The following is a 13203-nucleotide window of genomic DNA, read 5'->3' on the forward strand; positions in this document are numbered from 1 at the left end:
CTCAACACTCTGGCAATACCGACACAAGAGTATCAAAACATGTATATATATATTTACATTTTACCAGGTAAGGCCCACTGAGCTATATATAGTTATTTTTCAGAAGCAACCTAGCCACAAATGATAGGTCAACGAAGTAGCTTATCACGTGGAAATTTATCGCAGCCAAATAATCTAAATGGATGTTTCTCAATGTGGAGGGAAAAACTGAAGGACGCGGAAAAAAATTCAAGTGGACACGGGGAGAGAGAACGTGCAAACTCCAAATATACAGGTGTCAGGGTCGGGATGGAACCCACGACCTCCTGTATACTAGGAGAGTTAGTTAACATCTCTAACAATAATGTGTCTCCACATGTAATGAAAAACAAATATATTTACACACAAGGAGCACAGTATTAACCCCCTCCCTATCCCCCACCACCCTAAAAGAAAAATGTGCTGTTTGCTTCAAGGTGGATCTTAAAGAACTCATAACGTTATTCTAACAATTCTAGGCCATGTGAGCCACCGCCATGGTCCGAATTTGAAAAAGTTACCTGCAAATAACTCACCTGGGAAACCGCATTGGAACATAACCCCCACCTCCCCGACTGAAACACTCCTAAATCCGTGCAACGTAGTGGATTGGTGATTGCCTTGCGCGATAGTGATGGCATGCCTGTCAATTCTAGATTTGAAGCTTTCGTGACTGCAAGGATTCATATTCTTAGGTTTTTGTCGGTAAAGTCACGTAGTAAAAAAATTAAAATTAAAATTAATAAAAGTAAAATAAAAATAAAATAAAAATAAAAATCACGACGTTTCGGAGGCAACACAAGCTTCCGTCTTCAGGTGGAATTGTCACATAATAATAAAAAGTGGGCCGTTCCTGGCCATCTCCCCCCCCCCTCAACCATTATATATACGGAGTGGTATCTCTTGTAATCTCTCATTTACTTGATACAGCTGTCGTGCTGTGACGGTTCCACCTGAAGACGGAAGCTTGTGTTGCCTCCGAAACGTCGTGATTTTTATTTTTATTTTATTTTTATTTTACTTTTATTAATTAAAATTTAAAAATTTTACCTACGTGACTTTACCGAAAAAAACCTAAGAATATGACTGTCAAATGCACTAATGTTTTGATTTCATGACACATTGTGTCCTGTGTGCCGGCGTTGTTTGACCTCTAGATTGACAAAGGACTCGTGAATACAAACCTGTCCAGATATGCATCCGAGCTGAGAAAAATCGCACTGAGTGGGGTAAGTTTGCCTTGCATATACAAATACAACAATAGTGCCTCGTAACAAGAATAATGATGCCGTGGTGTCATGGTTAGCACAGCAGTGGGCATCCTTTCCAGGGGTTGCCGGTTCCATTTGATCTCCCGGCGCGGCAGTTGAATCAATGGCGTGGCTGTTGAATAAACGGCGTAGCAGTTGAATCAATGCCGCAGCAGTTGAAATCAACTGCGTGGCAGTTGAATCAATGGCGCGGCAGTTGAATCAATAGCGCGGCAGTCGAATCAATGGCGTGGCAGTTGAAGCAAATGGCGTAGCAGTTGAATCAATGGTGCGGCAGTTGAATCAACGGCGCGGCAGTTGAATCAACTGCATAGCAGTTGAATCAATGGCGTAGCAGTTGAATCAACGGCGCAGCAGTCGAATCAATGGCGTAGCAGTTGAATCAACTGCATAGCAGTTGAATCAATGGCGTAGCAGTTGAATCAACGGCACAGCAGTCGAATCAATGGTGAAGCAGTTGAATCAACTGCATAGCAGTTGATTCAACTGCATAGCAGTTGAATCAACGGCGCGGCAGTTGAATCAATGGTGCGGCAGTTGAATCAACTGCATAGCAGTTGAATCAATGGTGAAGCAGTTGAATCAACTGCATAGCAGTTGAATCAACTGCATAGCAGTTGAATCAATGGCGTAGCAGTTGAATCAACGGCGCAGCAGTCGAATCAATGGCGTAGCAGTTGAATCAACTGCATAGCAGTTGAATCAACGGCGCGGCAGTTGAATCAATGGTGCGCAGTTGAATCAACTGCATAGCAGTTGAATCAATGGTGAAGCAGTTGAATCAACTGCATAGCAGTTGAATCAACTGCATAGCAGTTGAATCAATGGTGCGGCAGTTGAATCAACGGCACGGCAGTTGCATCAACGGCACGGCAGTTGAATCAACTGCATAGCAGTTGAATCAATGGCGTAGCAGTTGAATCAACGGCGCAGCAGTCGAATCAATGGCGTCGCAGTTGAATCAACAGCGCGGCAGTTGAATCAATGGTGCGGCAGTTGAATCAACTGCATAGCAGTTGAATCAATGGTGAAGCAGTTGAATCAACTGCATAGCAGTTGAATCAACTGCATAGCAGTTGAATCAACGGCGCGGCAGTTGAATCAATGGTGCGGCAGTTGAATCAACGGCACGGCAGTTGAATCAACGGCACGGCAGTTGAATCAACTGCATAGCAGTTGAATCAATGGCGTAGCAGTTGAATCAACGGCGCAGCAGTCGAATCAATGGCGTAGCAGTTGAATCAACTGCATAGCAGTTGAATCAATGGCGTAGCAGTTGAATCAACGGCACAGCAGTTGAATCAATGGTGAAGCAGTTGAATCGACTGCATAGCAGTTGAATCAACTGCATAGCAGTTGAATCAACGGCGCGGCCGTTGAATCAACGGCACGGCAGTTGAATCAACGGCACGGCAGTTGAATCAACTGCATAGCAGTTGAATCAATGGCGTAGCAGTTGAATCAACGGCGCAGCAGTCGAATCAATGGCGTAGCAGTTGAATCAATGGTATGGCAGTTGAGTAAACTGCGCGGAAGTTGAATCAATGGCGCAGCAGTTGAATCAGCGGCGCGGCAGTTCAATCAATTTCGCGGCAGTTCAATCAACGATCCAAGTTTCTCAATTCTCCCCACCCTCTGTCCAGCCAGCAGTGTCAACGGCTACGGTGCAGTTCGTTGACCAGCATGTAGGTCGCGTGTGGTTTGGGTATTTATTCAACATCACTGATTGGCAAGACTCGTTGCCTGTGATCTCGTTGCATCACTCTGATGTTGTTGCCGTTGTCCTTGTGCTACGCTGATGCACCACGGATCTCCCTTGTGAACTCGCTGGGTCACTGGCACAGATGCGACTCTCTTAGAGACACAAATGAGCGTTGATCGATTCATCGATTTGAAATAACTGTGACGTCTTCGTCTAACACAATGGTTCTTAACCTGGGGTGCACTCTGCATGCCCTAGGGGTGCGAGATGCCCTTTCTGGCCAGATTTCTTTAGAAGGTAGATCATCAAATGAAGTACGGGCATGTAAGTACAACTACATTGTTTCATCAAACGCTGTGTATTTGTTAACATTATACTTTTTGAATGATTGAGAACCAAAGGGGTGCAAGGGTGCAGGTGAACGTTGACAACGACTTTTTCGAATAGGTTCCATTGCATGTTTGACAAGTGCAACTCTGTTCGTGTTTAACTGCATGTTCCTTGAGAAACGTAATATTCTGTTTTTCACGCATTTCCAGCCAAATCCGAATGACGCTGTGTTGATCGAAATTGCCGGCCAACTCGAGGACATCGACAGCGACATGCCTACTCAGGAATTGGTCAGTCTTCCTAACGCTTGCTGCTAGCTACCAGCTTCACTATTGCTCTTACTTTACTCTTGCACGGTCGTTGCAAAAAATTTCGGCCCCCTGTTGAGCGACGACTGGGGGCCTGTGACGCGGCCCAGCGGCAAAGAGCTCGCCGCTTGTTGCAGAGGTTCGAATTCCAGCGGCCGCCCTGGTCAATGCCGCGGTCTGTAATAACTGCTCGACAGCGGACGATTTTACGATCACCATTCGCAAGCCGTTGTGTCTCGGAGTAAAACAAAAACTACCTGCAAATTGGTACAGTACCGATATAGCTGTCAACGCATACGGTTTACCCGTATTTTTGTGCAGGGAAATTGAGTTTGCAGGTCCATACGGCGTACAGCCGTTTCAATACGGGCAAAAAAATGCGTCTATTTTTTGTGTTTCTGCCCTGTGATGGGACTTTGTAGGATGAACGTTGAGATGTATAAGGGGCACGGGGTGACCAATAAGGTCTGAATTGGTCTGTAATAAGGAAGGCAATGATTAGGGGTTGACAGGTATGCACTCTATCCTGGTCTCTGGAGTTAAATAAAATAAACTTGACAATTTGAACTCACCAACTGGAACTTGGCTGGGAGGAGCGGCGTTGCAACCTATAGAGTGCACTCCTCCAGGAATCCGGCGTGCCGAGTTCGATTCCCGGCCATCGCTAAAATCATTGGCTTGTGGTATCTGAACCAGTACTGACCTGGTGCTGGCCCACTCTGCCCTCTGGTCGCCAACCTCCGGTCACCTCTTCACTAACCTGCCCTGCTCTATCGTGCCCACCACACACGCGGCCCACCCATCACAACTACCGCTTCCTGATTGCACCTACAACAATTCACTGCCGCGTTCAATTCCGAACTCGCCGATATCGACGATGCGTGACCATGCAATTTTATTGTGATTATTTAAGAATATTTGCTAATCGATAAGTACACCTGTTGACACTGTGTGACTAATATGCATCTTGTGCATCTTTTGTTTCGTAGGATTTGATGAGAGCAAGCATCGTCCTTCTTAAGGAGGATACATCCAATATATCCGTAAGAACGTTCTCTCCCTTGCAAACAATATGTTAAAATGGCACCTTTTTTGCTAGTATCAAAGTATGAAAAAATAACAATTCGTTTTATCCTTTATGGCAATAAAACAGGTGCTAAGATGTTCAAACACCAAATAGAAACCTTGTGCAAGGGATCAAGTTCGCTCTGATAATAATATACAGTAAAACCTTGGATTGCGAGCATAATTCATTCCGGAAACGTGCTTGTAATCCAAAGCACTCGTATATCAGTTGTGATCACGTGACGCTCGGCAGACAAAGCGTGTACGTACTACTCGTATAGCAAGACCTCGCTCGTTTATTAAATTAATATTTACTTAAAAATTTTGCTCGTCTTGCAAAACACTCGCAGACCAAGTTACTCGCAATCCAAGGTTTTACTGTATTGCATTGTCTTTGAAACGGATTGGCCTACACCAAAGACGGCCATCTTTAGGGCCTGGTCTCACCAGTGTCAGGCCAGTGAAAGCCAAAAGACGAACAGTACAAAGACAATGTCACGATCAGAGGGTTTATAGCTCGGGGTGAGCAGCTACAGAATGGGACCTTTTTGTTGTTGCCAATATCAAAGTATGAAAACATAAGAATATGTTTGTATGTTCACCACAAGTAAGTGTGCTTAATGCGAACTTGATTCCTTGCATCCCAACACCTCCCGTTTTACTTCCAGAAAGGGTAAAATCTATTCTTATTTTTTCAAACCATATATTGCATGAATATGTTACAAAATATAGTGAAATAACATCGTGCCATTGTTTGTAATTAGATAAGTAGATGAATAGAAGAGTGAATGTATAACCAGGCACAAGATAATTACACTGTGTAACAGAAAATACATTCTGTTCCTGGGTAGTAAGTGTTATTTCCTAATATCTTATGCCTCACAGGTACAGAAAGTGGCTATTATTCCCCACAAACTTTGCTTTTGTGACTAGGACATTTATATTTTGAAATGTACATATTTTGAATGAGAAAACGGGTGAATTTGTGTCTTTTCGTTCACATAAAAAGCAAAGTTTGTGGGAAACAATAGCCAATTTCTATACTTTTTAGGCATAAGCAATAAAAAATAATACTTAGTGCACAGGAACAAAATTTGTATTAGATAGTGTTATCAGACAATACTCTTTCGATCCATATATAAAATATTCGTGTATTTTTTTTACACATCCCATCAGCCAAATGGCCTTCCGGGAGCAAACTCTGGAGCAGTTTTGACATTCATTGTATAACTTCAAATCTAGATTCATTATATCGTCAGCACAGTCAGGCGAGCTTGACCCAATGTGGGTGACCTGCCAGATGTATCTCGGTGGGGGGTGATGGGGTGAGGAGGGGGGTTTATGGAGTCTAAAATATTTATAATAAGCAGGTAAATACTATTTGTTTTTTTCGGTAAATTCACGTAGGTAAAAAAGAAAATATTTATTTTTATTTTCTTTCTTTCTTTTTTCTTTCTTTATCTTTTCTTTTCTTCTTTCTTTCCTTTTTCTTTCTTTTTTACCTACGTGACTTTCCCGAAAAAACCAAAGAGTATGGACCCTTGCAGTCACAAAAACTTGAAATCTAGAATGAATGGGCAGGTAAATGTTGCTAAGGTTGTATTTCCATCAATTTTTGCAGCAGTGAGGCTCTCCAGAGATCCCTCGAGTGGAACCCGTTCTGTCGGCAGTGGTGCGAGCAAACAGTTGCAGGGCTGCGCCCATGCCCATCGATTTGCGCGAGTCATTAATGTGCTCATTTGAGAATGTTCTGGTGTTTATCATACTTTAGGAATCTTGTGGCTATCATGTCAACCCACGACATACAATAAACACGACTTGAACAAAAAAACACATCCATTCTTAAGCACACAATTGAGTGTGTGCATCGTGAGCTTAATAACGCATTTCAATCGATTCATTGCTGCATCGGCAAAGCTCTAATCGTGAGAGGAAGTTACGTGAATTGTGTCTATGGTGGTGTCGTTGCAGAACAAGACGGATGATCTGGTCGATCAGCTGGACAATGCGCAGAATCTTCTGACCAACATTTTATCAAGTGTACGTATATCATGAATACTGAAAACTGGGAATGCTACGTTCCATGGAGAGATGGGGGAAATAACACGAAGTTGACTCTCAGTGCCGGTGTTATACGGCACGCTTTTGACATCCACCCAATTGTCAAGTCACCCAAAATGAGAGCACAGAGGCTAAGTAGGATTTGACCCTGGTTGCTACTTGGATGGGTGCCCACCGGGGCTTGCCAGGTGTCGTAGGTGTGGGGGCTGCGAGATGTGGCCAGAAGAGGACAGTGCTCAGTGTCACCCAAGTCCTCTGTGGGTTTTCTCTGGGTTCTCTGCTTTCCTCCCACGTGGACACCAAAAAGGCCGGGGAATTTGAACAAAAATTCCAAGGCAGGACCCTCCAGGAAAAAGGAGTCTTGAGACTCAGAGAGGTTTTTCGTGTCACTCCTTTAACATTTTAAGTTTAACAACTATAAAAAAAAAGTAGAGAAATAGATTTTTCATGCGGAAATTATTTGATACTTATTTTGGTCATTTTGCATGTAAACTAAAAATATCTTCTGTTACATTTTCCTTTGACAGGAAATATCAAACTACATTGACTTTCTCATATCGGACTTTGACCTCTACATTGGCTGGATCAAAAGAATGGTGAGGCCACACGTACACATCTCAGGGCTGGCCCAGTGGCTCGGAGTTCAGAGTGCTGAGTTTCCACCGCTGAGATCCTGAGCTTGAATCCAGGTTTCAGCTGCCCATGATTCCTTCACGTGTATTGAGTTGATGGTCTCAGCCTGGACACCAATGGCTGCACACACACACACACACAACTCTCGTTTGATTTGTTTTTGCACTTAATCTGGGTTAATTCCAGCTGTGAGAATAAAAATCTCGGTTTGACGGTCGTGCGACGAACCTCAACTCTCATATGCACAGCGAGTGGAAAGTGCTCCCCCTCGACCGTGTTTGCACCAGAAGACCACTTTAAGGGAAGTCTGAGGCAGTTCTGCAATATCCACTTCTGTGGTCTGTCCCTCTAACACGAAGTGGCCTGCACTGCAAGCGATCCGATTGGAATCTTCATCTCTCGTGGTGCGACACCGATAGCAAGATCGGCGACAATTCAGGGGAAGATGGAAACAACAATGATACACATTGTACATCGGCCACTGATGTGTGTTTAGTTTGGTCTTTAGCTTGTTTGTTTTTAGTTTGTTGTCCTTCTCCCGCACCTTCGTAAGGTCAGAAACAAGTTTAACATACATACTGCTGTAGCTGGAAATGATTCAGGTCACAAGGTTCATTGTTTATGAGCGAACCACTGCACCACACTATGTACGTATGTTGAACTTCTTTCGCGCCTTACGTAGCTAACCGTTTACAGTATACATAGGTACAGATATACAGTGGTTGAAATGGATTTCCTGTAGAGAATTACGAAATATATTTATCCTGCAGCCCAAGTTAACCGTGTTTCCCCAGTTTGTATGTTTGTGTTCTGAGAAGTGCATGTGTGGCATAGCGGCCCATTTCAAGCACTAAATATATTTCAATAAACATCACGATACTGCCTTTGTATATTATTTAAGAAGGGGGTGTGTGGATTTCGGAGACAAATTGTTTAACTTTGACACTGGAATATTACACAGAGCGGCATTAATCTCTTGAAGTGGTTCAAGGTAATGGTTATTATTATCATTATTATTTTGCACGCTTTCCAACCATGTGTTAAATTGTGTCTGTGCAGATACGATGGGAAATGGGGGGTTGCCTGCCCGTGGCAAATCTTGTTGACTCAATCCACATCATTGGCTGCAGCTGCGTCGTTGATTCACTGGTAAGGTCTGCATTGCCACTATGTGTGTGTGATAACATCTCCATTGCATATGTAGTGGTGATACGCGCTGGCAGGAGGGATCGTGAGGCAGCGCGTGGTGATTGGTTACATCGAGTGGGTGCTCACATCGCGGTCCGCATAGGCTCCGCCCCCTCGGGAGCGGAGGGCTATGTAAGGCGATGCGCGCGGGCACTCGGGGAGTTGGTGACCGGTGAAGAGAGAAGACGGAGGAAGAGATAGGCCCTGGGACCCCTAGCCCCGCTGCCCTTGTAAGGGCCGGGGTTCTGAGAGGCTCAGAGGCGAGGCCTTGGGATTCACGGTCCGACGCCCGTGTAAGGGCTCGCGCTGTGTAGCCCAGTGGTCGAGACCCGTAGTCTGACGAGAGGGGTCTGATAGCTCCCCGTGGGGAGAGCTGCTGATGCAGCTAATTCGGCTGTGACGGTCCCACCTGATGACGGAGACTTGTGTTGCCTCCGAAACGTCGTGATTTTTGTTTTTGTTTTTATCTTATTTTCATTAATTTTGATGTTTTACCTACGTGACTTTACCGAAAAAACCTAAGAATATGAATAAGTATAAGAACACTTTTATGTAGCGGTACAGAAATGGGAAGGAGGCGGATTGTCTGCTCATTAATATCGTTACACTCTTCGGGAAGAATTTTGGTGCCGGTCAATCCTGGACAGGTGGGAAACCCTAGCCTCACCCCTTATTAGACTGTCATCACTGTGCACAATTGACCTTTTTTTTTATTTAAATGTGACATTCAGTGAAACTGCTCACTTATTATATCAGTAGTATTACCGTATAAATATTCTTATCACACGATCGTGTGAATTCAACTCGAAGTGATTGTCTCTTGCAGAATGGCATTTGGTTTGGCTTGGGATGGGCCCTGGTGTTCTTGTTCATCAGTCTCATTTTCGCCGTCAAATTGGCCAAGTACTTCCGTCGAATGAAAAAAGAAGACGCCTTTGAGAGGTAAATAAGCAACAACAACAAAACGTGTATAAACGTATTTTTTGAAATATGTATAAAGTTTTAAAAGCGTCAAGGCGCAGCCCTGCAATTGCTTTCTCATGACACTGCTGGTGGAAGGGCCTACACTAGAGGGAGCTCTGGAGGGACTCTCTAGGGCAGTGGTTCTTCTTATCCTGGGGTGCACGCACCCCCTGGGAGCGCGAGATGCCCTTTCTGGGGGTGCGAGACATGCCAGGTGTTTTTAGAAGGTAAATCATCAAAACAATTGATGCACGGCCCCGTAAGTACAACTACTTTGTTTCATCAAACCTATGTATTCATTAACATACATTTCTTTCTACGATCGAGAACCAAGGCTGCAGTAAAGGGATAGCAACACTGCTCTAGAGGGCATTTGGTCTACTCTTCCACAACGGCCATAGGCGGGAGCTCCCTGACTACATCCCACCACACGTGACCTGCCTATAGGACCTCCGACTAGCATGGTTGGCTATGTACGGTGCGAAAGAGGTTCAACATACAGAATCACTATCGACTGACTGTGGTGTAAAACATTAATCCTGCTGGTTGGACAGAGGCAGTAGTGGGAGGGGATTTAGGAAACTTTCCCATTGGGTGAACTGCCACCCCAGGAGATCGAACCAGTGACCTCGAGTCCAACATGCAAACCATTACACCACAGCAGCATCCAGATATGGCAATGGCATAAAATATGACAATATATAACTATATATAAGTAGAGAAGCTCCCACGGACGTACTCGGAGACGGAGGTAAGTTAAAGGCTTTCACCAGGGTTTATTAAAGCTTAACAATAACACACAAGGGTACACAATTCCCAGGGGCTAGGGGTCCTACTCTGAGTCCGGGTCCCTGCCGGCTAGCTCCGGTCTCGCTCTCTCGTGTCGGATCGTGGACTCTGCCGACTCCACCGACCGGAGAGAGAAGCACCTCAACGGCTACCACCGGCTTCTCCCCAGACTCACTACTCGATCCCTCTCTCTACCCCTGGTTCCCTCTTCACCCTGCTTACTCTACCCGTTCCCACAGTGACCCCACTTACGTCACGGGGTCTCCCTTAAGTACCTAGGAGACGTGACGTCATCGCACTGAACGGCACACCTGACGTCACGTCCCCATTTTACTCCTCTACATATGTATAAAACAATAGCAAATAACAATAGATACAACAATGGCATTAAATATAACAACGCCAGTTAGACTTTTGGGAAAGCCTCACAATCTCAAGACCCTCTTTTTTACAGGAGGGTCCTGCTTTTGTGATGTTTGACCAGCTCCCACGCGTGAGTGTTTGGTTTAACATTGGAGGAAACCAGAGCGGCCAGAGAAAACCCCAACGATTGTCATCCTCTCAGGCGCATTCCATCCCCTGGCCTTCTCCTTAAGGTTTCGTTGGACATGGGATTGTTTTTTTTAACACGTGCTACTAAACAGCGGATTCATTCGTTTGCCGTCATTGTTTTTCAGTCCGATGTACACGTCTGGAATAAACAAGGCCTACAGCCCAGACCCTGAAGAGTTTGCTTTGCCAAGGTAAGCAAGATTCTGTTCACCGATATTATCGCGAAGGTACTGCCCTGAAACGACTTGCTCATGCTACTGCTAGAAAACGAGTCAACTATACGTAGCTCCTAGAGAGGCCCCCTCTTGGCAGTATTTGGCCTACTCTTCCATGCAGCCCAGACGTATCGGAGGAGGAGTTACCCTCGCATTACCCCCAACCACACCGCAATCTGACGGATTCACTAAACTTCGGGGGACGTGTTCACACTGCTGGGTAGGCAGGTGTTTTGGGGCGATTTAAGAAACTTGCTCCATCATTTCAACTGCCGTGCCAGGAGATCGAACCGGCGATTGCAAGTCCCATGCACCAACCATTATACTTGTGGCAGTATCCCCTTACTTGTGGTCTCCCAGTGAATGCTGATTTGGCTCAGTGTGAACCCAGCGATAAATAAAAATGGCCCAAAGCTTGTATATATTAGACAACAAGCATATATGTAATTGAATACTGCAGTGGAATATGGTTTGTAAAAACAAAAAAGTTATGTAAATAAAATAATAAGATTGTCCTCTAATGATCGTCATTGTTTCACTGAGTCCCAAATGTTCAATGCAAAACAAAGAATCACTTCAATAAACTTCCTTTGTCCATTCTGCAGACATTGAATTCGTTTTTACCAAAGTTGCAGAAAGATTTACAAAATATTTCACGCTTCAAACGGGTCCAGGGCTTACTCGTGTAAACACATTTTGCTGGAGAAAATTGGTCTCGAAAGCCCATAGGCTGATGCGCTATAGATTGTTTTTATTATATACATGGCTCACATGATTTGAGTTTTTTTTTATTGTGACATCGTTTTTATTAAAGAAAAAAATCCTCTAAAATCCGAAATTAAGTGAGACAGATTTTGGGATAAACCCAGAGGCTACTTTAAATAAACAAACATTGAAAAAAAAACACCAATCACAGAAAAACTCCAACACTCGTTAATGAAGCTCTGAGGGGTAGGATAAAGGCCGGCGTGCTTTTGTGCAGATGCAATTCTAAGGCTGTATACCCTTCCACTGTGTGACATTCGGTGAACCCATGCCCCGCTGGATGCCACGTGCTCTGATTGTGCCCTTTCGGTACCCCCCAGCCAACACCAAATGATTTGTGTCACATTTATTTTTGCAACCAAGCAAAATGTTCAAGCCCCTCACAACATCTCACCAGCCGTGCGGTTAGCCACAACCTTCCACCCCTGGACTTCGTGCGAGGTGGCGGTGGTGGATCGGTTGAAATTACACGAAAGTGTTTTTTTGTTCGTTAGATTAATTACATTTTTTTTAAACAAACCGTCAATACTTAGCCAAGTCTTATAACAGACACGATGACAATGGCTTTGTGAGCAAAGATGCAAACTATCGCACGAGCCCAAAGCAACGCGCTAACAGCAACACCGCCACAACGGACTAGCGAACACGGTGATAATATGCCTTCAATGTTCGTTATGTGTAACTGTAATTAAGATATAATTATTAAACAATTATTATATTATTTTACAGACACCCCCACCCTCCATAACTGGAATGGCTCTTTCCCCCAGATTGGGCTGGTTTGCTGTATACGATGCTGTGCTCATGAACGTGAAGGATTGCATTGGACTGGGTGTTTTTTTTGTGTGTGCTTGTCTTTGTTTGCGTCGCAGAGCCAAGTCGGGACACGGACCGTGAATTTGAGAAAACGCCGTTTCAAACGCAGCATGGAAGTCATTGCCCTTCCAAGAGCAGCAACCGTTTGTTAGAGGAAATAATATCCTGGGCAATGCACATTTTAAATTTGAGGGATTGCGAAGCTTGTTCTGGAAATCACGCACTAATTTCACGCTTTTAATATATCCGTTGTGTCCGATTAAACGCTTCAGTTGATTTTCGTTACGTTAATCCACGGCAATTGAAACTCGGAATCAGTTGTGTTTCACTTGCAAACAGCAACACGAATGACTTGAATTTTTGCTCTTGAGAGTGTCATCTGTTTTATTCGGTGCGCATGTCATATGGAACTTTATAACCATTATTTATTTTAGTATTCGTTATTTAAAAAAACGAAACCTGGCGTTTCAGCGCTCTTCAAATAAATACGTTCGTACTTGGCGTGATGTCACGTGTGCAGTCCGTAT

General features: G+C 44.3%; 1 pseudogene; it reads left to right on the forward strand.

Annotated features, from left to right (window-relative positions):
• LOC144946288 (prominin-1-A-like) overlaps positions 1-12757 on the forward strand; it is a 48002-nt pseudogene extending 35245 nt beyond the window's left edge.
• Positions 12758-13203: the final 446 nt, after the last annotated feature.

This window comes from Lampetra fluviatilis, chromosome 40 (assembly GCF_964198595.1).
Source record: "Lampetra fluviatilis chromosome 40, kcLamFluv1.1, whole genome shotgun sequence".
Lineage (NCBI taxonomy): Eukaryota > Metazoa > Chordata > Hyperoartia > Petromyzontiformes > Petromyzontidae > Lampetra > Lampetra fluviatilis.